This window comes from Mustela erminea, chromosome 17 (assembly GCF_009829155.1).
Source record: "Mustela erminea isolate mMusErm1 chromosome 17, mMusErm1.Pri, whole genome shotgun sequence".
NCBI classification, from domain to species: domain Eukaryota; kingdom Metazoa; phylum Chordata; class Mammalia; order Carnivora; family Mustelidae; genus Mustela; species Mustela erminea.
Window position 1 is genome coordinate 30,987,210 of NC_045630.1, and position 22,873 is coordinate 31,010,082.

The window sequence follows — 22,873 nt, forward strand, 5'->3', positions numbered from 1 at the left end:
CTATTCCTTTGGTCTGTCTGTCTGTCCTTTTTTTTTTTTTTTTTAAGATTAAAATTTAAAAAAAAATTACTAGAGAGCATGTGAGCGGGGCAAGGGGCAGAAGGAGAGAGAGAAGCAGACTTACTTCCTGCTGAGTGGGGAGCCCAACGAGGGACTCGATCCCAGGACCCTGATATGACCTGAGCCAAAGGCAGAGACTTAGCTGACTGAGCCATCCAGGCACCTGTATGGTCTGTTCTTGCATTAGGACCACAGTCCACAATGTTTTGATTAGTATAGTTTTGTAATACATTTTGAAATCGAGAAGCATGAGGCCTCCAACTTCATTCTTCTTTAATTATCTTTTTTTTTTTTTTAATTATCTTTTTAAAGACCCATCCCTGTGACCAGATGAGAAGTTCCCTGTCATGGCCAATGCCTGAAATGCTATCATTAGATGCATTCTTTTTAGTTTAAAGCTTTGACTGTATGGAAAGATAGCCCACTAACCTTCAACTCAGCAAATGTTGATTGGTTGCTAACCAGATAGGGTGCTGGGAAGACACCAAGATAACAGTGTTTCCCACCCTCAAGAGGATGGGGATCTGGCCGCAGTATTGGTCGTCCCAGGGACTCGCAGATCTGACTCCACTGACCTGGCAGGCTGGCCGGGTCCCTCCGCATTTCCTGTAAGCACTCTTCCTAGAGGTGCACATTCGGGAAGGTAAACTGAATTTCCTGGACTGATCTTCAGACCAAGTGATTCAGCGAGCTGTGCCCTCCCATCGTTTGCAAAGTCTGCAAACCAAACTGAAGCAAACATCTAAGTAGGAGTCATTACTTCCAAGTGGAAGTGTCAGGGAACTCGTCACAGTGGAGGTTACAGGTCAGCCTGGCCTAGAAGGATGGTCGTGTTGGGATCCTTCTGGAGGCTTTCTTCATGAACAAGCTGAGGAGGATGAGAGGGCATCTCAAAGGAAAAAGGAACAGTAATAGCAAGTAGTGTGGACCCTGCGACAGTAAGGAGTTGCTCATGGGTTCCTCTGGGCACCAACTCCCGTGGTGCTCAGTGGTCAGTGGCACCCAATGGCCACCAGCGCCCCCTCTCCCCCCATACCTGCTGCTTCCTTCGGTGGCTATAGTGCAGTGCCTCTCATGGGACACCTCCCCTGGCATCCTGGAGACCAGGCTTTGTTTGGGGAGTTCCAGAGGGCAGATTCCCAGCCTGTCCTATCAGCACCGCCCGCACAGCGATGCTCCGCCCTCCTCCGAGCCCCTGCGGTGCCCTCCCAACAAGTCTGGGTCCTCTACCGTGGAGGCTGTGTGTCTCAGCTGCAAGGAGCCTGTGGCTGCTCCCCTGTTTGCGGTGCCTGCATTGGAGTCCTTCCAGCTTACTAGCCAGTGTCTCGTTCTCATCCCCTGCTAGGGTTATGAAAGCTTGGGTGTGAACCGAACTGCCGCCATCTTGAACAAATCCCCCATAGTAGCCCCTCTGACCAGAAACCTTCCAAAGGGCAGCCCCCACCGCATTCTTCCCCTCCCTATGCCCTTGAGGCACAATCCCTGACCTGCTGGGAGGTCTGACTGTGACACACGCTGATTGTTAAGGGTCTGTCCTGGTTGTCCCAGCTTCTAGGGCTGTGAAAGCAGGTCCTGAGGCAGCTGGGGTTTGGAGACCATAACTGGTGGCTGCCCAAGACTCGCTTCTTCCCTAAGGCCCTTTAATAAGCCATTTCTGGTCAAGCTGGACTTGTTGGCCTTTGGTTTCTGTCTTATGGCTCCTTTGGCCACTAGAGATCTTTTCCCTTCCACCAAATGATATTAAACTCTCCCTGTTCAATTACTGTCTGGTTTTTCTCTTTATTGGACTCTGGCTGATAATAGCAGTGAAGTTTTTACCATGAAAAATCTTTTAAGAACCCTAGTACAGACCTTTTCTGGTAAAGCCCGGGGAGGTGGGAGGTGGGGGGTGGGGGACGGTAGAGACTCGCCCATCTGATCTCCCTCTTGTTCCCTGAGGCAGTTTCTCTAAAACAGTCTGCAAACATTGAACAGCCTTTGCTGTGAGCAGTTGGAAGCCGTGTGGAGATAGAGGAGTGATGGGGTCGGTTGTGTGTTTGGGGGGGGGGGTGTAATTCTGGTGATAAAGAGACTGGACTGGAAGGCAGAAAGTTGGTGTGGAGGGAAGCCAGTTAGGAGGATGGTCAAGGACAAAGAAGACTTTGGATTTGAAACAGAGCAGTGACTTTTAGAGTGGAAAAGAAATGCACGCAGAGTTAAAAATTGTTAAAATTGATAGGTCTGTAACAGTACTTAATGACCGGGTGCTAGAAATACAGTGCTGGAGAAGTTAAAGAAAACACTGTCCTACAAATTCAGCAATAGGATTGTTGTAGGAAAATGTTGGAGTCCAGAGCCATCAGCCAAGAAATAATTCTTGAGATGTTTTTGGTGCAAAAAGGTCTTTTTATTAAATTAAAGCATGGGATGGGGCCAGTGGGCAGAAAGAGCTGGTCGGTGGTTCTGTCTTGTGGGTGATTCTATATTTTCAAGCTGGGAGAGGGTTAGGGAGACCACAAGTCTCTAAGGAATTTGAAAGCAAGGTTTCCAGGATCTTGTGGGGCTAGCTGTTGTTAGGAAAAGGTCATTTATTACTGCCTGGTAAAACCCTACTCATGAGACACATAGTGTGGGCCATATGCTTGGAGGATGATTGCCAACATGTATCTTGGGGGGGGGGGTCGAGATAAAGGACGTTTCCAAAGGAATTTTTATACTTTCAAGTAGACTTACAGGATCTTGGGTTGGGGTGGGGTGGGGTGGGGAGTTGGGCTAAGATTACCTCTTGGCCTTTGCCAAGTATTAATCAAGGTAGTTGAGTTCCCAGAGGAAGGTCCCTCTGCCTGTTTCAGGGACTTGTCAGTGGACTGGAAGCAGTAAGAAAATTTAATTTTTTCTTTTGCCTTTATTTCTCACATCAGGATGCCTGATATGCCACGGAGGGAGGCAAGGGTGACGGGAAGAGGCTCAGGTTGGCATGGGAGGAGAGGGAAAATGAGTCCAGGAAACGATAACCCTAGCTCGAATTTATCAAGTGGTTACTATGAATCCCTGAATCTCTCCTTATCTTCTGTTTTTAAATGCACTCAGGATTTTGTGTTAATCGGGAAAGACAACAGACACAGAGACAGCCCCTTGAAAGAAGCTTTTTCCTCCTGTAGTCCCCGAGCCCAGGCCATGTGGGGGAGCAGGGGGAATGGGAAGTCTGGCCCAGAGCCTTCATGAGACTCACAGGGAGGAACAGGCGAAGCAGGATGGGCAAGCTGACCAAATGTAGGGGTGCCTAGTTTGAATAATTTTGGTGGCCTGCATTACAGGAGGGTCTAGTTCTCCAGTACCGGGCCCTGGAGTGATTTAGAGACAGGGGACAGTCTTCCAAACTGCCAGAGGCTGATAAAAGGAGGGGGTGGAGTCTGGATGGGTTGGTCTGCATCTCAGGGACGAGTTCAAAGGCAGGTTATTTGCTCTCTCTAGGAATGCGCTGACCCTAAGGAATGCTTGAGGGGCAGCCTCTCCCCCAGATCAGAGTAGCCCCTGACACCAAAGCATCATAAATCTAGAAACAGAGCACATGACCTCATGTCCTCTGCTCTCCAGGATCCTCTCGTTTCAGTCTTAGCTGCTCACACCCATGGTCACTTTCCGTGGCCGCAACTTTCTGTATCTTCTTCACAGTGTTCCAAGCATCTGTCTCTGGCCTCCTGTCTTTGTGCTTCATTCTCTCACCTTGCTAATGCTAATCGTCCTCTGAACCCCGCACCTGCCCCCGTTGCTCCCACTGGTCTGTTTACTGCCCCTCGTCTGGCTCATGGCACCTTCCTGCCTGATGCTTCGAGCCTCGTGGACTTGTTACCACTTCTCCAGGCAGGGAAGCCTCTTTGCGCTGTCATGCTTCTAGCTCTGACGTGGTTAGCACACACTCTGCTCACCCCTGCCTGCACTAGTGGGCTGAGTGTGGCTGCCTGTGGATATGTACCTGTGCTGACCATTATCCCTTTAACCTCACAGTCACCACCCACAAGTGAGCCTCACTGCTGCTCTGCAGTCATTGTATGTTTCCCCAGTTCACGCCGCCCGCCATTTTCGTAAGTGATTGTTTCATACCCTCCCTTCTGTGCTCAGATCTGCCGTACTTCTCACCCAGCTCCGGACTCCATTCAATGGTGACCTGGCTTCTTACATCAATGACAAACCAGACGGGAGTCAGGAGAACCTCCACCAGTTCCTGATGAGCTGACTGCGGACCTGTACCTGCCCAGATTCTCCGCCTTCTCCTTTGTTCTTTTGACGCACTTGGCTAGCTCCCAGCCTGGCTGACCTTCCCGGGGTCACCTCCCACAGGCCCCTCCCACCTTCTCTCTGCTGCTCCAGGACTCCCTCCCGCAATCCTCCTTTCTCGCTTTTACAATTTCTCTCTTTACCTGACATTTCTGTTCCGGTACACCCTCACCACTGGTTTCCCATCTTGGAAGAAGAATCTCTTCTTTTACACTGTTGGTGGGAATGCAAGTTGGTACAGCCACTTTGAAAAACAGTGTGGAGGGGCACCTGGGTGGCTCAGTCGTTAAGTGTCTGCCGTTAGCTCAGGCTGTGATCCCAGGGTCCTGGAATGGTGCCCCACATGGGGCTCCCTGCTCAGTGGGAAGCCTGCTTCTCCCTCTCCCTCTCCCCTTGCTTGTGTTTCCTCTTTTGCTGTGTCTCTCTCTGTCAAATTAATAAATAAAATCTTAAAAAAACAAAACAGGGGTGCCCGGGTGGCTCAGTGGGTTAAGCCTCTGTCTTCGGCTCAGGTCATGATCTCAGGGCTTTCTGCTCAGCAGGGAGTCTCCTCCCTTGCCCCCGCCTGCCTCTTTGCCTTCTTGTGATCTCTCTCTCTGTCAAATAAAAAATAAAACCTAAAAAAAAAAAGCAAAACCCAAAAGAAACAGTGTAGAGGTTCCTCAAAAAAATAAAAATAGAGCTACCTTGTGACCCAGCAATCGTACTTCTGGGTATTTACCCAATGATACAGATGTAGTGAAAAGAAGGGCCATATGTACCCCAATGTTCATAGCAGCAATGACCACAATCGCCAAACTGTGGAAGGAGCTGAAATGTCCTTTAACGGACGAACGGATAAAGAAGATATGGTCCATATGCACAATGGAATATTACTCAGCTATCAGAAAGGATGAATACCTAATATTTGTATCAACATGGACAGAACAGGAGGAGATTATGCTGAGTAAAATAAGCAGAGAAAGACAATTATATGGTTTCACTTATTTGTGGAACATAAGGAATAGCATGGAGGACAGGAGTAGAAGAAAGGGGGAAATTAAAAGGGGGATCAGAGGGGGTGACAAATCATTAGAGATTACGGACTCCGGGAAACAAACTGAGGGTTTTAGAAGAGGGGGTTGGGAATGGGTGAGCCTGGGGTTGGGTATGAAGGAGAGCCGGCACTGCATGGAGCACTGGGTGTTACATGCAAACAATGAATCATGGAAACTACATCAAAAGCTAATGACATACTGTATGGTGACTAACATAACATAATAAAAAAATTATTAAAAAAAAAGAAAAGAATCTCTCCAGCTCAGCTGCCCTTCCAGCCACTGTTCCATCCCTCCTTCCCCTCCCTGCAAAACTTCTTGAAAGAGTTGGCTGTGATTCTGCCCTTAACTTCTCATGTTCTCTCTTGATCTTATTCTAATAGGCTTTTACTCCGACCACACACTTCCAAAATTGCTCTTCCTAAGTAAGGTCTCTGGGGCGATGCATCGCCAAGTCGAATGGTCAATTTTCAGTTCTCATCTTACTTGACTTGTCAGGAGCATTTCACGCACTGATTGCTTTACGCCATATTCCCAGCTGAGCCCCGTCAGACCTGCTCTTTCCACAGACTTCCTCATCTCTGGAAGACTTCACCCTTCCCATTGCTCAGGCCCCAAAACTTGAAGTCATTCATTAAAAATAATAACAATTTTATTGAGATATAATTTGAATATCATACAAATCACCCACTTAAAGTATACAACTCAGTGGCTTTTAGTGTATTCGCAGAGTCGTGCCACTGACACCAGTCAATTCAGAATACTTCGTCACCCCAAAAAGAGACCCTGCACCTTTCACGGAGGCCATTCTTGACTCTGCTCTCATGGCCCACCTGGAATCCATCAGGATTCTGCCTTCGATCATTCTGAATATTCCACCTCTCACCACCTCCAGTGAGCACCCAAGCCCCATCACCTCTTGCTTGAGTTGTCGTGACAGCTTCTTTGCTGGGGTCCCTGTGCCCTCTGTGGCACCTCTTCAGAATGTTCTAACCAGCAGCCACAGCAATGTCCCAAGGCAGACCGCATCCTGCTGCAGGATGATTTCCATCCCACTCAGGAAAGCCAGAGTCCTCACAATGGGGCATGACAGTTCTGATGTCACTGTTCGTCTTGGTCTTCTGTCACTCTGGCCTCCCCCCACCATCAGGGGCCAGTACTCACCTCTCATGGTCATTCTCTCTGTCTTCAAAGTCCCTCGCCTAGGCACTCCCGTGGTTCACTTCCTCACACAGTGGGCTTACCGGAAAGCTCAAACCTCAGCCTTCACTTGCTGCTTCTCTCACGTTCAGAGAAGCTTCTAGTGAAGGGGGATGGGGGAGGATGGGTGGACAGAAGGGAAGCTGGATATTTGAATCTCAACATTCCAGGTAAATCTTGGGACAACTAGGCATGGCCTGCTTTGGCACCTGTCAATGGGTCAGCATGTCTCCCATCTGATCAGAATCCTGGCTCCGAAAAATCTGGAGCTTTGGATAAAAATGATAGTTCCTAGACCCTACCCAAGATCTACCAGATCAAAAGCATTTATTTGCTTCTGCAATAATCTTTATTGTCAGTAAACTCCACACTGATTTCTTTTCTTGCTTGTTTATGTTTTAATTTTAATTCTATTTAGTTAACATACAGTGTAATATTAGTTTGAGGTGTACAATATGACAATTCAACACTTCCCTACATCACCCAGTGCTCATCAGGACAGACACGACCCTTCATCCCCATCACCTGTTCCACCCAATTCTCCATCCAGCTCCCCTCTGGTGACCAACAGTTTGTTCCTCTATAGTTAAGAGACTGTTTCTTGGCTTGTCTTTCTCTCTCCCCCCTGACTTCGTTCGTTTGTTTTGTTTCTTAAATTCCACATATGAGTGAAAACATATGGTATTTGTCTTTCTCTGACTGACTTATTTCACTTAGCATTCATTATATTCTCTAGCTCCATCCTTGTTGCAGCAAGTGGCAAGATTTCATTCTTTTTCATGGTTGAGTAATGTTCCATTTACATATTTACATTCACATACACTTCTTTTTTAATTAATTTATTTATTTGGGGAGGTAAAGGGAGAGGGAGAGAGCATCCCAAGCAGGCTCAGCACAGAGCCACACACAGGGCTCAATCTCACAACCCTGAGATCATGACCAGAGCCGAAATCCAGATTGGACGCTTAACTGATGGAGCCAGGTGCCCCAATATACCACATGTTCTTTATCCATTCATCACTCAGTGGGGTGCAAATGGTCACTTTGGGGTGCTTCTATATCTTGGCTATTGTAGATAATGATGCTATAAACATCAGGGTGCATGTATCCCTTTGAATTAGTATTTTTGTATTCTTTAGGTAAATATCCAATAGTGTAATTGCTGGACCATAGGGTAGTTCTATCTGTAATATTCTGAAGGACCTCCATACTGTTGTTCACAGTGGCTGTACCAGCTTGCATTCCCACCAGCAGTGCACAAGGGCTCCTCTTTCTCCACATCCTCTCCAACACCTATTATTTCTTATGTTGTTGATTTTAGCCATTCTGACAATGTGAGGTGACATCTCATTGCAGTTTTGATTTGCATTTCCCTGATGATGAGTGATGCTGAGTATCTTTTTATCTGTTTATTGACCATCTGTATGTCTTCTTTGGAAAAATGTCTGTTTACATTTTTTGCCCATTTTTAATTGGATGATTTGGGTTTTGGGTGTTGAGTTGTATAAGTTCTTTATATATTTTGGATACTAATCCTTTGTCAGATATGTCATTTGCAAACATCTCCCATTCCATAGGCTGCCTTTCAGATTTGTTTGTGGTTTCCTTCACTGGGCAGAAGCTTTTTGTTCTGATGAAGTCCCAATAGTTTATTTTTGCTTTTGTTTCCCTTGCCTCAGGAGATATATCTAGAAAGAAATTGTTATGGCCGATGTCAAAGAGGTTACTGTTTGTTTTCTCCTCTAGGATTTTTATGGTTTCAGGGCTCACATTTAGGTCTTTCATCCATTTTGAATTTATTTTTGTGTATGGTGTAAGAAAGTGGTCCAGTTTCATTCTTTGGCATGTTGCTGTCCTATTTTCCCAACACCATTCGTGAAAAAGACTGTCTTTTCCCCACTGGATATTCTTTCCTGCTTTGCCAAAGATTAAATGACCATTAGTTTGGGTTCATCTCTGGGTTTTCCTATTCTGTTCTAACGATCTATGTGTCTGTTTTTGTGCCAGTACCATGCTGTCTTGATTACTACCACTTTGTAGTATAATTTGAGGTCTAGAATGGTGATGCCTTCAGCCTTGCTTTTCCTTTTCAAGGTTGTTTTGACTATTCAGGGTCTTTTGTGTTTCCATACAAATTTAGGGTTTTTTTTTTTTTTTATTCTAGCTCTGTGAAAAATGCCATTGGTATTTTGATAAGGATTTCATTAAATCTATGGATTGGTTTGGGTGGTAGAGACATTTTAACAACATTTATTCTCCCAGTCCATGAGCATGGAATGTCTTTCCATTTCTTTGTGTCCTCTTCAATTTCTTTTCTCTGTTTTCCATGTATAAGTCTTTCACCTCTTTGGCTAGGTTTATTCCTAGGTATCTTATTGTTTTTGTCCACACCCATTTCTTGGGCATGTTATATGATTTGATTGTCTGGATTTGTTCCTTCCCCCACACCAATCTGTGTGACTGTGACTCAAGTTCAGGGTGCGCTGGAACTCAGATTTCCTGCTCAGTTCACTATTTTAAAACTCCTTTTCCTTATTTTCCTCTGACTTTGAGGCACTGGCTTATATTTTTGTGATTTTCATACAGCTTTTTGGGGAATAGGCCATCCAACTTTTTGTTTTGGGTAAATACTTTTTTTTTTTCTTTCTAAATTTGCATCTGTGATTCTTTTCAAGACAAATCTTGTCTCATTTACCTCCATGTGCCTTGAGTACCTAGCATGGTGCATTGGCATAGTAGATGCTAAGAAGTACCTAAGGGATTCAATTATGTGATAATGATGCAGAGTGAGGGGTGTTAGTAGTTATTTGTCATTGGAATGGGGGCAGCTCTTTAACCATGGAGGGCTCAGTATCACCCTTCTCTGTGGGGGTGGCCAGCAGCAGTGTGAATCATATCTGGTCGACAGTCTGAGGGGAATTGTCCTCCAAATCCAATCCTGATCTACATAGTTTCAGGGTCACCTGGGGTACTGGTCCAAGATCAGTAAGAGACTCCTGCCTGCAGGGTCTCTGGCAGAAATTATGCAGATGATGTGACTCATTAGTAACTGCTTCATAGTTCTGCAGGCTTCCTCAGAACGTGGAGCCCTGGTTTGGAGTCCCAAGCCATAAACAAGTCAGAATGAGTCTGCAGCTTTCAAGGGAAGAAAGGCCTGCAAACTTTGTATGGAAATGAGGTATGGCCTTTCGAGCATCTCTGTTGTCCTCCCTGGTCTCCCCGGTCATTGTCCTGGAGGCACAGGAGGGGCACGTTCTAGGGCAATGGTTGTGGAAGCAGGTGTAGCAGGAGGGCAACATAACCAAGTGAGGACATGCAGGGAGTTGAGGAGCAAAGCTGTTCCTATGCAGTTCCTTCTTCCATTATCATCCTCTAAACTGTCATTCCAATCATGTTAATGCTCCTGAAAATCATGCCTTCCTCATCCCAGTGTTTACGGCAGCATCATCTACAATTGCAACGATATGCAATCAGCCCAAGTATCCATCGACAGATGAATAGATACAGAAGTTGTGTGTGTGTGTGTGTGTGTGTGTGTGTACATACCTACTAGGGAAAATACAGCATACACACACACATACACAATGGAATATTATTTGGCCTTAAAGAAGCAAATCCTGCCACTTAGCAACAACATGGTTGTTGCAAAATCAGTCAGTTAGAGAGAGACAAACACCGAATGATTTCACTTGTAAGTGGAATTTAAGAATCAAAACAAATGAACAAAAGGGGAAAAAAGAAACAGAGAGGCAAGGCAAAAAACAGATTCTTAACTCTAGAGAACACATGGATGGCTCCTAGAGGAATGGGGGATGAGGGGATGGGGATGAAGGCGTGTGCCTGTTGTGAGCAACACGTGTCTTATGGAAACCTGGAATCACTGCATTGTACACCTAAACCTAATACTACACTGTATGATCACTAACTGGAATTTAAACACAAACTTAAAAGCCATTATATCTTAAAAACAGAACAAGGCAAAAAACCTCCCCAAACCCTACAAAACAGAGTGCTTGGGTGGCTCAGTCGGTTGGGCATCCGACTCTTGGTTTCAGCGGGGGTTTTGGTTTCACAGGCTGTGGGATCCAGTCTTGCATCAGTCTCCTCACTCAGCCAGGGGTCTACTTGAAAAATTCTCTGCCTCTGCACATCTCTGCAAAATAAATAAACAAATATTTAAAAAACAAAACCAAAAACCCCATAGCTTCCTTTCCTCAGTCTCTGGATCTCATAAATGATGCCTCGGTCTATTCTCTACCTGTGATTCACTGAGTGATTCAAGCCAGCCCTCCTGTTTCTTTCTTTCTTTTTTTTTTTTAATTTTTTATTTTTTATGAACATATATTTTTATCCCCAGGGGTACAGGTCCGTGAATCGCCAGGTCCACACACCCCACAGCACTCACCAAAGCACACCCCCCCGCAATGTCCATAACCCGACCCCCCTTCTCCCAAGCCCCCTCCTGTTTCTTTTCTGTTACCATGTGTGGCCTGAGACGTTGCTGCCTCATGAGCTCACGGAGCAAGTAGCTTGACAGGCTTGTTGACCTGGTTCTCTGAGGCTCCTTAATGAGAGGGGATGGGGAAGAGTAAGCAACATATACTTATGGATGGGACAAATCAGTTAGTGGCCCACAAACGACCCTGATCTTTTATGTCACAATGATGCTATTCTCTGCCCCAAATTAGTGGTTTCCTGATCATCAGTTTTAAAAATACAGCTCCCTGGGCAACTCCTCTGGGGACGTGGACTCAGTGGACCTGAGGAGGGTATGGGGCATTAACAAGAACTCCACGTTCCTCAAGAAGTTGAAAATAGAGCTACCCTGCGAACCAGCAATTGCACTGCTAGGGATTACCCCAAAGATAGAGATGTAGTGATCCAAAGGGGCACGTACATTTATAGCAGCAATGGCCACAGTAGCCAAACGAGGGAAAAGAGCCCAGGTGTCTGTTGACAGGTGGATGGCTAAAAAAGGTGGTGGATATACAACGGAATATTATTATGCAGCCATCAAAAAATGAAACCTTGCCATTTGCAACAGCATGGATGGAACTAGAGTGTATTACACTAAATTAAATAAGTCAATCAGAGAAAGACAGTTATCATAGGATTTCATTCATATGTGGAATTTAAGAAATGAAACAGGATCATATGGGAAGAGAAGAAGAAATAAAGCAAGATGAAATCAGAGAGGGAGACAGACTGTAAGATACTCTTAATCATAGGGAACAGACAGAGGGTTGCTGGGTGGAGCAAGTAGAGGGTTGGGGTAACTGGGAGACAGACATTAAGGAGGGCGTGTGGTGTAGTGAGCGCTAGGTGTCCTATAAGACTGATGAATCACTGATCTCTACCTCTAAATCTAATAATACATTGTATGTTAATTAATTGAATTTAAACAAAACTAACCAAAACAACAACAAAAAACCCCCAAGAACTCGATAGATTTCTCAGGTCCAGAATGTTTAGAAGCCAAATAGAGTCCACAGGATCCAAGGATGTAGATGTCATTTTGCTCTGTATCCAGGTCTTCTTAGAAAAACTTACTGAGGGTCACCTGGGGAGCTCAGTTAAGCATCTGCCTTCAGCTCAGGTCATGATCCCAGGGTCCTGGGATGGAGCCCTGCATTAGGCTCCCTGCTCAGCTTCTCCCTCTCCCTGTGCTCCCACTCCCTCTGCTTGTGCTCTCTCTCTATCAAATAAATAAAATCTTTAAAAAAAGGAAGAAAAACTTAAAAACATTAAAGTTGAAAACAAACTATTTTTATTCCTGCCATTTGAATATAGGGATTCCATGTTTTTGCAGTTCCTTACAAGCTATACTCACATTTTACGTACTTATAAATATAAAAATACAAAAAGTTGGGTTCTGCCTCTTTTTGGCTTACAAAACATGTCAGAAACATTTTTTCCTTGGTGTTCCACAAGTTTGGTAATTATAATGTTAAACATCTATAATTTACCTATTTACCAAGTACTGGGTGTTTTGATTGTTTCTAATTTTCTGTTTATAGCACAGATGATATAGTAAATATTTTGTGTATATAAGTTTTACCTTTAAAATTTTTTAGAATAGTTCTTCAGGAATGATATTAGTGAATTAAAGAGTTTGCATATTTTAAGGCCAAAGTGATTAATACTGGAATATACAGTATTTCCTGTAGAAATTGATTAACTAGATTTATGTTTCAAATGCTTGTGAATCTGTAGTACATTTCCTTCACTTCTTCATATTTAAAAGTCCATTTGCCTTTATTTGCATCATAATGGTTTAGCGGGAATGTTGTTTATACAGTGATGACCTCTCTGATGAAGTCTCGGGAATATCACCAACGTCACTGAAGGCAAAGGAACAGCTCAGCTGTCCTGAGGTGGGTGTGTGCTTGAGAGTGCGGGAATGTGGGGGACGAAGGGGGGGGCAGGTCTCGGAGGTCCTGCAGGCCATGCAAGCACACTGGAGGACATACTGCGCAGGCAAGGGAGTCACATGTATGTCATGGGACACCAGGGAGAATAGCAGGGTGGCTGAGGATGGGGCCAGGGAGGCCAATCGGAGGCTCCTGCATCAGGCAAGCAAGGACAGTGGCTGGCAGCGAGCCAGAGGAGGGGAAGGCGGAGAGAGACATCAGAGTGGGGTGCGGAGAAGAGTCAGTGATGTAGGATCTGAGCAAAGGAGGAAGAGAGTGGACATTTTCTGAGACAGAGGAGTCCGGTCCAGGTGAGGGGATCACGAGCTTTGCTTTGAAAGTGTTCAACTTCCCTTTAAAAGCCAGTTTTATGGGGGCACCTGTCTGGCTTAGTCGGTGGAACATGTGGCTCTTGGTCTCGGGGTTTAGTTCGAGTTCCACGTTGGGTGTAGAGATGACTTAAATAAATGAACTCAAAACCCCCAGCTTCATGCAGGTATGACATGGTGTGGTTGGTGAGTTCCACGAAGCCACCACCGTAGGTGAGGTGCAGGACGTCCTCCTCACTCCGAGGGACTCCCTGGACCCCCTTCTCGGCCCCCTACCTCATGCATTCCTCGTTGCGGGGGACCACTGTCATGCATTGCACTGTCCCGGAGTGGACTTTCTGTGCAAATGGAGCCATAAGCGCTGGGGAGAGCAGGAGGAATCCAACACGTCCCGTGTCTGGCAGTGTTTCCTACCTGCTAAGTCCACATCCTCTCTGATAGCTGGGGGGGCAGTCTCGGGTCCTGTCCTGCCAGACTGGTTATGTAGGCTGGGACCCTACTTTCTGATCATGACTGTGAGACTCACGATTTCTCTGTATTCTCTGCAGCCAGGAAGATCTTGTTGAGCATGACTTTCAGAAGTGTTTACAATGAAAATATTCATTTCCTCTTTCCTGATGTAAAATAACATCAGATTCCAGTGTGACTCCAGCTTACGTTGTTCTTGTCTCCGGATTCTGAGAAGTCCGCCTTGTGGCGGGGAGAGCCCTTGCTCCCCACAATTACCTGCCTGTTCTAGCAAGCACATGGGCATCGGATGCTAGCCAGTGGCGCTGACCTGCTAGGCGACATCCGGGGAGAACGTCGTGTAACTCGTGCCTCATGCCGCCTCGTTTCCGGTGCTCAGCCTACTCTGGACACCAAGCACAGAGCAGTCACAACCCAGGGCAGTTGCTCCTGACCGTTTTTTATATCCCTCGGCTTCTGACGTTATTTTTAATGGTTCTGCCCGTGATCATATAATAAAGAGCAGCATGTCAGAGGTCACCGGAATCCAGGAAACAGGGAGCATCAGACAGGTCTGGCAGAGGCAGGAAAGAGCTGCTCCAGGCAAGACATCCCCAGGGGGGCTGCTGAGGGTAGCATAACGGGGCCAGGATCTCACAGCAGAGATGTGAAGAACTATCGTATTGTCACCGCAACGGGAGATGTCAGTGTTGGAATCTATGTGTCCTAATGGCACATTCAACATTTGACCTGCGGGATGGCGGAACGTGGGGCACACGTCTAGGGAAGGGGGTTGGTTTGTCTACAGGAAGGACCAGTTGATTTATTTAGGGAGTGACATCCTCCTTTTGCTCCCTCACTCCTCTTTATGACAATGGTGACTGCCATAGTGATTTTGCCCTTAGTCTCTGTTTTCAGCCCAAGACCTCATAGCTTCTCCACTAATGCTCGAAATACCAAAGAGCAGGAAAAATTTGAAAATGTTGTGAAGGAAAAATTTTGAGAGAGAGAGAGAGAGAGAAGCTAGGCATTGTGTCCATCTTTCTCATTCCTCTAGACTCTGTGTGTGCGTTGAGCTACCAGCAGGAAGCTAAATCACCAAGTTTGGCACCCTCCAGATGTTTCTGGGGACGTTGATGACTACACAGGATTTCCTTTGTGAGCACCTGCAGAAAAACATTTTCGCTGGTCTCCACCAGGAAGAGTTGCGTCAACTTCCCGAAACACGCCGTGCATCGCGTAGTCAAATCTGCTTCCCTCTCTCCTGGAGTCTTTCGCACTCAGAGCTCAGAACCCGCGGCTCCCGTCTCTACCCAGAACAAGCCTGCCCAACTTCCTGCTGTTTCTCCTGCCCATATTCTTTTCATTTGTAATTGTCATTACACTGTTGTGTAGAATTACTGAGACTCCTGATACCCTCTTTAGAAGCAGTGGCATATAAATAAATTGTAGTTAGAAACTTGAGAGGAGAAGTCTTTGATTGTAGGGGTCTTGGGCAACTATCCTGTGGTTTTGCTGCTTGGTTTTTTCCAGTGGGCATGTAAGGTAGTGTTTTAATTCACAGGTTCTAGAGTCTGGCCACTGGGGGGTTCAGGTCTTCACTTTGCTACTTACCTCCTGTTTGAGCTAAAGTCAGTCACTTGATCTGTCTGCCCTGGTAGTTTGCTGCTTGATAATCCAGCCCATTTTTTTTCATTTATTCAGCAAAACTCCAGGAAGTCCATTGGTTTGATTGCAACTTCTGGGTTTGCTATATTCCAGACATCCCTGAATTTTAGTCCCAGTACAGTCAGTGTATTGCTGTATTATGTGTATTTCTGTGTAACAAATTATCCCCCAAATCCAATAAATTAATACAGCGCACATATTATTTCATAGTTGGTTGTTCCCCATGAGTCACGAATCTGGGAAGGGCTTAGCTGAGTCCTCTGCTTCGGGATTTCTGTTATCTGAAGGCTCAGCTGGGGAAGAGTCAGCTTTTGAAGTTACATGGCTGTTGACACGATTCCATGCTTCAGCGGTTGTTGGACCCAGGCCTCCCTCAGCACCTTGCCATTTGCTTCATCAAAACTGGCAAGAGAGATATGCTAACAGCAACACAGAAGCCACGCTCTCTCCTAGCCTGATACTGCACAGTGAAGAATCTTCTGGTCCTGGCTCCCGTTTGCGGGAGAGAACGTCTAAATCCTGAGATTTCCCCGAGCTGCAGGCATGTTTTGTTACTCAAGGAGGCCCTTCTACCCTGTTGCATTTCTGTTGATGAGGTGACCCAGGGTGACCAGTCTGGAAGACCAACCATGTGACATGGGGGCGGAGGGGGGGTAGGTTGGGACTTTAGCGGGACCTCCTGTGAGGAAAAGGCTGGAGATGGAGTCCAGCCACACCAGTAACTGATGGTAGAGCAACCACGCACCCAAGGAAACCCCAGTAAGAACTCTAGACACAAGCTCAGGGGAGCTTCCTGGCTGGTGAGCCCAGCGAAGTGCTGGCAGGTCTAGTTGTCCTGGTTCCACAGGGAGAGGGTACGGGAAGCCTGCCTCTGGGACCCGCTCCAGCTTTGTGCTGTCCTGATCTGTATCCGTTACAATGAAACAGTAATTGTGTGTACTTTCCGTAGTTCTGTGAGTCACTCTAGGGAATGATTAAACCTGAGAGGTAGTGAGAATTCCCCAGATGTGGAGCCACTTGCTCAGAAGTGGGGCGACCCGCTGGTCTGTGCCCTTAGGTGCCCGAAGCCTGAGCTCCCTGCGGATGCCTGATGTCAGACTGCACCTAATCGTGCAGGGACAGTCCCCCACCTTGCTTTACTCTGCGGGTCACAAGTAAGGCCCTGGGCTCGGCCCGCACTGCAGGGCAAGGGGATTGCGTAGAGGGGAGGGGAAGCAGGCTCCCCGCTGAGCAAAGAGCCTGATGGGGGGCTCAATTCTGGGACCCTGGGAACATGACCTGAGCTGAAGGCAGAAGCTTAACCCACTGAGCCACCCAAGTGCCCAAGTTTTTCTATTTTAATCGTAGTGTAGTTAACATAGTGTTATATTAGCTTCAGGTGTACAATAAAATGATTCAACAATTCTTTTTTTTTTTAAGATTTTATTTATTTATTTAGAGAGCATGAATGGGAGAGAGGGTTGGAGGGGGATAGAGAGAGAATCTCAAGCAGACACCCCACTGAGCACAGAGACTGACCTGGGGCTTGATCTCAAGACGCTGAGATCAGGACCTCACCGAAACCAAGAGTTGGATGCTTAACCAACTGAGCCCTGGTGATTCAACAGTTCTCTACATTACTCAGGGCTTATCATGTTAGCTGTGCTGTTCATCCTCATCTCCTAGTTCACTCAGGCCCCCTACCTCCCCTGCGGACCCACCCGTTTGTTCTCTAGAGTTAAGAATCTGGGCTCTTTTTGTTTTTTTGTTTTTGTCTCCGTTTTGTTTCTTAAATTCCAGAGTGAGGTCATTTGGTATTTGTCTTTCTCTGATGGACTTATTTCCCTTAGTATTATACCCTAGTATACCTTTATACCTTAGTCGTATACCCTCAAGATCCATTCATGTTGTTGCAAATGGCAAGATTTCACTCCTTTTTTAATGACTGAATAATATTCCATTTATGTATATTATATGTGTGCGTGTATGTGTATTACATATTCTTTTTTTATTTTTTAATTTTTTTAAAGATTTTTTTATTTAAGATTTAAGATTTAAATCTTTAAGTCTTAAAATTTTAAATTTAAATTTAAATCTTAATTTAAGATTTTTTTTTCTTAAAGATTTTATTTATTTGTCAGAGAGAGAGAGGGAGAGAGAGCGAGCACAGGCAGATAGAATGGCAGGCAGAGGCAGAGGGAGAAGCAGGCTCCCCTCCGAGCAAGGAGCCTGATGTGGGACTCTATCCCAGGACGCTGGGATCATGACCTGAGCCGAAGGCAGCTGCTTAACCAACTGAGCCACCCAGGCGTCCCCTTAATTTAAGATTTTAAGATTTTTAAATTTTTTTTAAGATTTTATTTATTTGACAGACAGAGATCACAAGTAGGCAGAGAGGCAGGCAGAGAGAGAGGAGGAAGCAGGATCCCTGCTGAGCAGAGAGCCCGATGTGGGGGCTCGATCCCAGTACCCTGGGATCATGACCTGAGCTGAAGGCAGAGGCTTTAACCCACTGAGCCACCCAGGTGCCCTGTGTATTACATATTCTTTACTCATTCATCTATCCGTGCATACTTGGGCTGCTCCTCTATCTCGGCTATTGTAAATAAGACTGCTACAAACATTCAGGTACGTGTATTCCTTGAATTAGTATTTTTGTATTCTTTGGGTAAATACCCAGCAGTGAGATTGCTGGGTCCTAGGGTAGTTCTATTTGTAACTTTTTGAGGAAACTCTATACTGATTTCCAGAGTGGCTGCACCAGCTTGCATTCCCACCAACGGTGCACTAGGATTCCCCTTTCTCTGCATCCTCGCCAACCCCCGTCGTTTCTTATATTGTTGATTTTAGGCATCCTGATGGGTGTGAGGTGGGAATCTCATTGTGGTTTTGATTTGTGTCTCCCTGATAACGAATGATGTGGAGCATCTTTTCATGTATCTGTTGGCCATTTGGATGTCTTCTTTGGAGAAGTGTCTAGTCTGTTCATGTCTTCTGCCCAATTTTTAGTTGGATTGTTTTGTTTTTTTAGTTTTTTTTCTCTTTCTCTTTTTTAAAAGTAATCCTAACACCCAGCATGGGACTCGAACTCACGACCTGAAGATCAAGATTTGCACTTCTTCTGACTAAGCCAGCCAGGTGCTCTGGTCTCTAAATATTCTTATTTCTTGAATGCAGTGTCTGTCTTCTCTTCTTTCTGACGTTATTAGTTAAGTTTTGTGCTGTCTCACTATCTCTGTAGTCTCTGTGTTCTTTGAGTTGTTTTCTTTCCTTTTTTTTTTTTCCCTGTGTATTTATTATGATCTGTTTTTCATGCTGGAGATTTTCCTAGGCTGCCTGGTGGGCCTTAAATGTATTGTATTCTGCTTGTATTGAAGAGAGTCACCCTCAGAGGCTGTCTGGAGACTCTGAGTGTGTGGGTGGGGCTTGTTCATGGGCTTTGCCAAATGATGGAGGTGGAGGAGTGGCAACCCTTCAGCTAGGTTCTTAGGGCTCTACTCTTTGGACTGGTTGGACTCTGTACAGAAGGATTCGGTGCTATTTTCCCACTAGGAAAGGGGCTGAGCTCAAAGTACTTCCGTATATCCATGAGAACAACACGGCAACCCTCCAACAGAGCGTTTGTCCAGACAGTGTACCCCCTACTAATGGGGTGGGGCAGGGGCTCAGGGGCCCTGCTAGGGATCCCTTTCTGCCTCCCGCTTTCCTTATAGGCTCTTCCAACATCAACAAGAAGAAATCCAACAAGGGCAAACTCTCATGTTCTGTACTTGAAATGCAAATTCCAATGAACCCAGAACATAAGAGGAAGTGTTTAATGCCCCCTCACGGGGAAGAAGACCGAGAGCCATGTGAGGATGAGACACTACTGTCCTTCAGATGCTAATCCACGCTTGGGCTGCATGAAGGGAAGTGGAACCCTCCCTGTCCCCTCTGCAGCCTTCTGTGCCCTGGGGTCGCCTGGTCTCATTCAGGACCCCGAGTCTGTGATTTGTCTGTCCTCATTAATCGTGAAACCTGGGCTCGGGCATTTCCATCTAAGACCGTCCCTACCCTTGCCATACTGTGAGGATTGGCCTAGTCCAGAAGCCCAAGAGTCAGAATTATGGATCGGGTGGAAGGCAAGGATATATGCTGGTAGAGTTGTATTAAGGAGCAGGTGTTATCAGAGGTCAAGAATGGGTCAGGAGGGCGCCTGGGTGGCTCAGTGGGTTGGGCCGCTGCCTTCGGCTCAGGTCATGATCTCAGGGTCCTGGGATCGAGTCCCGCATCGGGCTCTCTGCTCAGAAGGGAGCCTGCTTCCTCCTCTCTCTCTTTGCCTACTTGTGATCTCTCTGTCGAATAAATAAATAAAATCTTTAAAAAAAAAAAAAAAGAATGGGTCAGGAATTCAGGGTGGCAGGTCACCAGCGAAAGGGCAGTGAGGTCCCCAGACTCAAGCAGACAGAGAACTCAGGCCCAAGCCTAGTATGAGTATTACTCTCCCTGACGTCTTCCTTGGGGGGGCAAATCAGAAATCTAAGAGTGCGTGGGCATAAGCTTGAAGGTCACTTGTCGCTGTGATTACACCTGCTCAGACAGGAGGTCGGACTCCAGAGACGGTGGGTTCTGCTAACCTGGAGAGAGCTTCCGGAAGGTCATACTTCTCCTAACTGACCACCCAAGGGGAAAAGCATGTGATGATAACACGATACTTTGCAATCACAGAGCACTCTGGCCAAAGAACCAATCTATTCATCCCTTAAAATCCAGCTGGGGAGACCAGCTGGAGGGGAGAATAGAGAAGAGGCAGGTATGATTTCAGAGTCACACCCTACACTTTTAGGAAGTGATGGGCAAAATTCAAAATAGCTTCTCACATCCGACCATTGGAAACAAGCTCCCCACCCCCTACGCCTCGCCCCGTGGTAGCTTCCCTTTCTTTCTCCGTAGGTAAGAGGAGTTGAGCACCAATCTCGGCGGCCGGGCGAGGGCCAGGAGTCTACCAGGGTGAGTAAGACTCAGGGGCAATATGTTCAGTGCGTAACCGCAGTCAGCTACTGTTTGGTGTCGCGTGGCGGGACCGGTGACCCATGGCCAGGCCAAGTCCCGTGGCTGGAATGGCTGTAGCTCTTACACTTCATTGCTGGTGATGAAAGGGGACCAGAACAGAAGCGCTGGCCTCGCTCCTCTGAACCTTTCCATCCCCTTCACTCAGATTCGTTTTATTTTCAGGTATTATTTCAGGAAGATTGTCCCTCTTGATCCGAGCACACAGGAGTCCGTCCCTTACGTTTTTTTGGCAAGACTTGAATATATAATCGCCTTATCCTGGGAGCCTCCTTGAGTTAGAAAACAAACAGAACACAATTGGAAAAAACTGTCGGAGGTTACCTAACTGTGCGGAGCAATGGCCTCACTTGGAGCCTGTTTTCAGGAAACTGGCTTTGTTTTCTTGAAGAGTCTCAGGGAAGAACGTCTTGTAATGGTGCAAGGCCAGTACTCCAGGACTGGGCTTCAGCAGTTTGTCCCCAGGGGCTACTTCTGGAGAGGGGAAGCTCAGGGGTCATCTGCAGAGTCTCTTGGTCTGAAATGATCACAGGGACATTAATTCCTATGCGGGGAGGCGGCTACAGGTTGTCCCACTCAACCTTACTACATTTGCAGGACGCTTTTCAAACCAACTGTGGATGACAGGTGCAGAGGAAGAAACTGAGGCACAGAGTACACTGGCAGACCGTCTTGCTTTTGCAGCAAGGATGGGACTTCTGTCTGGGTGATGAGTTGTCTAGACAATAGTTTTCAGTGCTGGGCTCCCTGGGGTGAGAAAGGAAGGTGTGGGTCTGGGGGGACTGGGGAGGCTTGGTGTGGGCTGCTGCCTGGGAACCATGTCTATTGCGGGGAGGGTTTTTTTTTTTTTTAAATGTTCAGTTAGTTAACATATAGTACATTGTTCTTTTTTGATGAATGGCAGAGTTTTTGGTAAGAAAGGCTTGTGACTCACCTTGAAAAAATTAAGTAAAAAAAAGAAAGGAAAGAATGAGAAAGGAAGTTACCCTTAAAAATGATCCATTAGGGGGACGCCTGGGTGGCTCAGCTGGTTGGGCGGCTGCCTTCGGCTCAGGTCATGATCCCAGCGTCCCGGGATCGAGTCCCGCATCAGGCTCCTTGCTCAGCCGGGAGCCTGCTTCTCCCTCTGCCTCTGCTTACCGCTCTGTCTGCTTGTGCTCACTCTCGCTCCTCTCTCTCTGACAAATAAATAAATAAAATCTTAAAAAAAAAAAATGATCCATTAGGGGTGCCTGGGTGGCTTAGTCAATTGGGCAGCTGCCTTTGGCTCAGGTCATGATCCCAGTGTCCTGGATCGAGCCTCATGTCTGGCTCCTGCTCAGCAGAGAGCCTGTTTCTCCCTCTCTCTCTGCCTGCCACTCAGCCTATTTGTGCTCTCTCTATCGCTCTGTTGAATAAATAAAGTCTTTTAAAAAATGATCCAGTAGCAGTGGAATTTTCACATGCACACTGCCCGTGTTTTGCCTCAGCCCTAACTTCTTGCTCTGTTCCTTTTTGTTTTTAAGATTTTTATTTATTTGTTTGACACAGAGAGAGAGATCACAAGTAGGCAGAAAGGCAGGCAGAGAGAGAGGGGGATACAGGCTCCTTGCTGAGCAGGGAGCCTGATGTGGGGCTCAATCCCAGGACCCTGAGATCATGACCTGAGCCGAAGGCCACTGAGCCACCCAGGTGCCCCCCTGCTTTGTTCCTTTGCCTTCTACTTCTTTTTCGACACCCACCGGAAAAGATGGCAGGGTGGGCTCTCTGGGCAGTGAGGACGGGCCCACCGTTTGCTCCCGGCTATCTGCCTCTCCCATAGGACGCTCAGACTCCCTTTGGATTTCCAAAGTAATTGCCACATATTACTTTTTTCATCTCTTGACCAAAGGGCTTTTTCTCCGAGGGGGGTTTGCTTGACTGGTATAATTTTGTATTTTCGGAGTCAAAACCTTAAAAATTAGATTTGCCGAAATGTCTCTCTCCTTTTGTGTCTTAGTCTGTATTCTGTATAGTACATTACTGAAGGTCAGGAAAAAAATCAAGCTCTGAAAGTGTTGTCCAATAAGTAAGCTGAACAGTCAGAACATGAGGTAGACTTTCTTGTCACTGTTCAAAGACGCATCCAGCAAGCTTTTGCAAACAAAGCCAAGGGAGCCGCTCTCGTTGCCTTGGGAGTTGGACCATCAGAGGCTCTGTGCTGCGATGGGATGCCTGCCTTGGCCAAACCTCACGTCGGGTCTCATTCGTCCCAAGCCCCTCGCCTCGGTTCCTTGGCTCCTGTGCTTACTACAAACAGTTGGCTTTGAAAGCCCGTAAGGACTCTCTCCCTTAGCACAAGCACCCGGATGATTTCCCATAATTCTTGCAAAAACGAAATTAGGTTAAAAACCAAACCCGCTATTTTAAAAAACGAAAGTGTGAAATCCAAATGGCTCCCAGCAGAGAAACGCTTAGA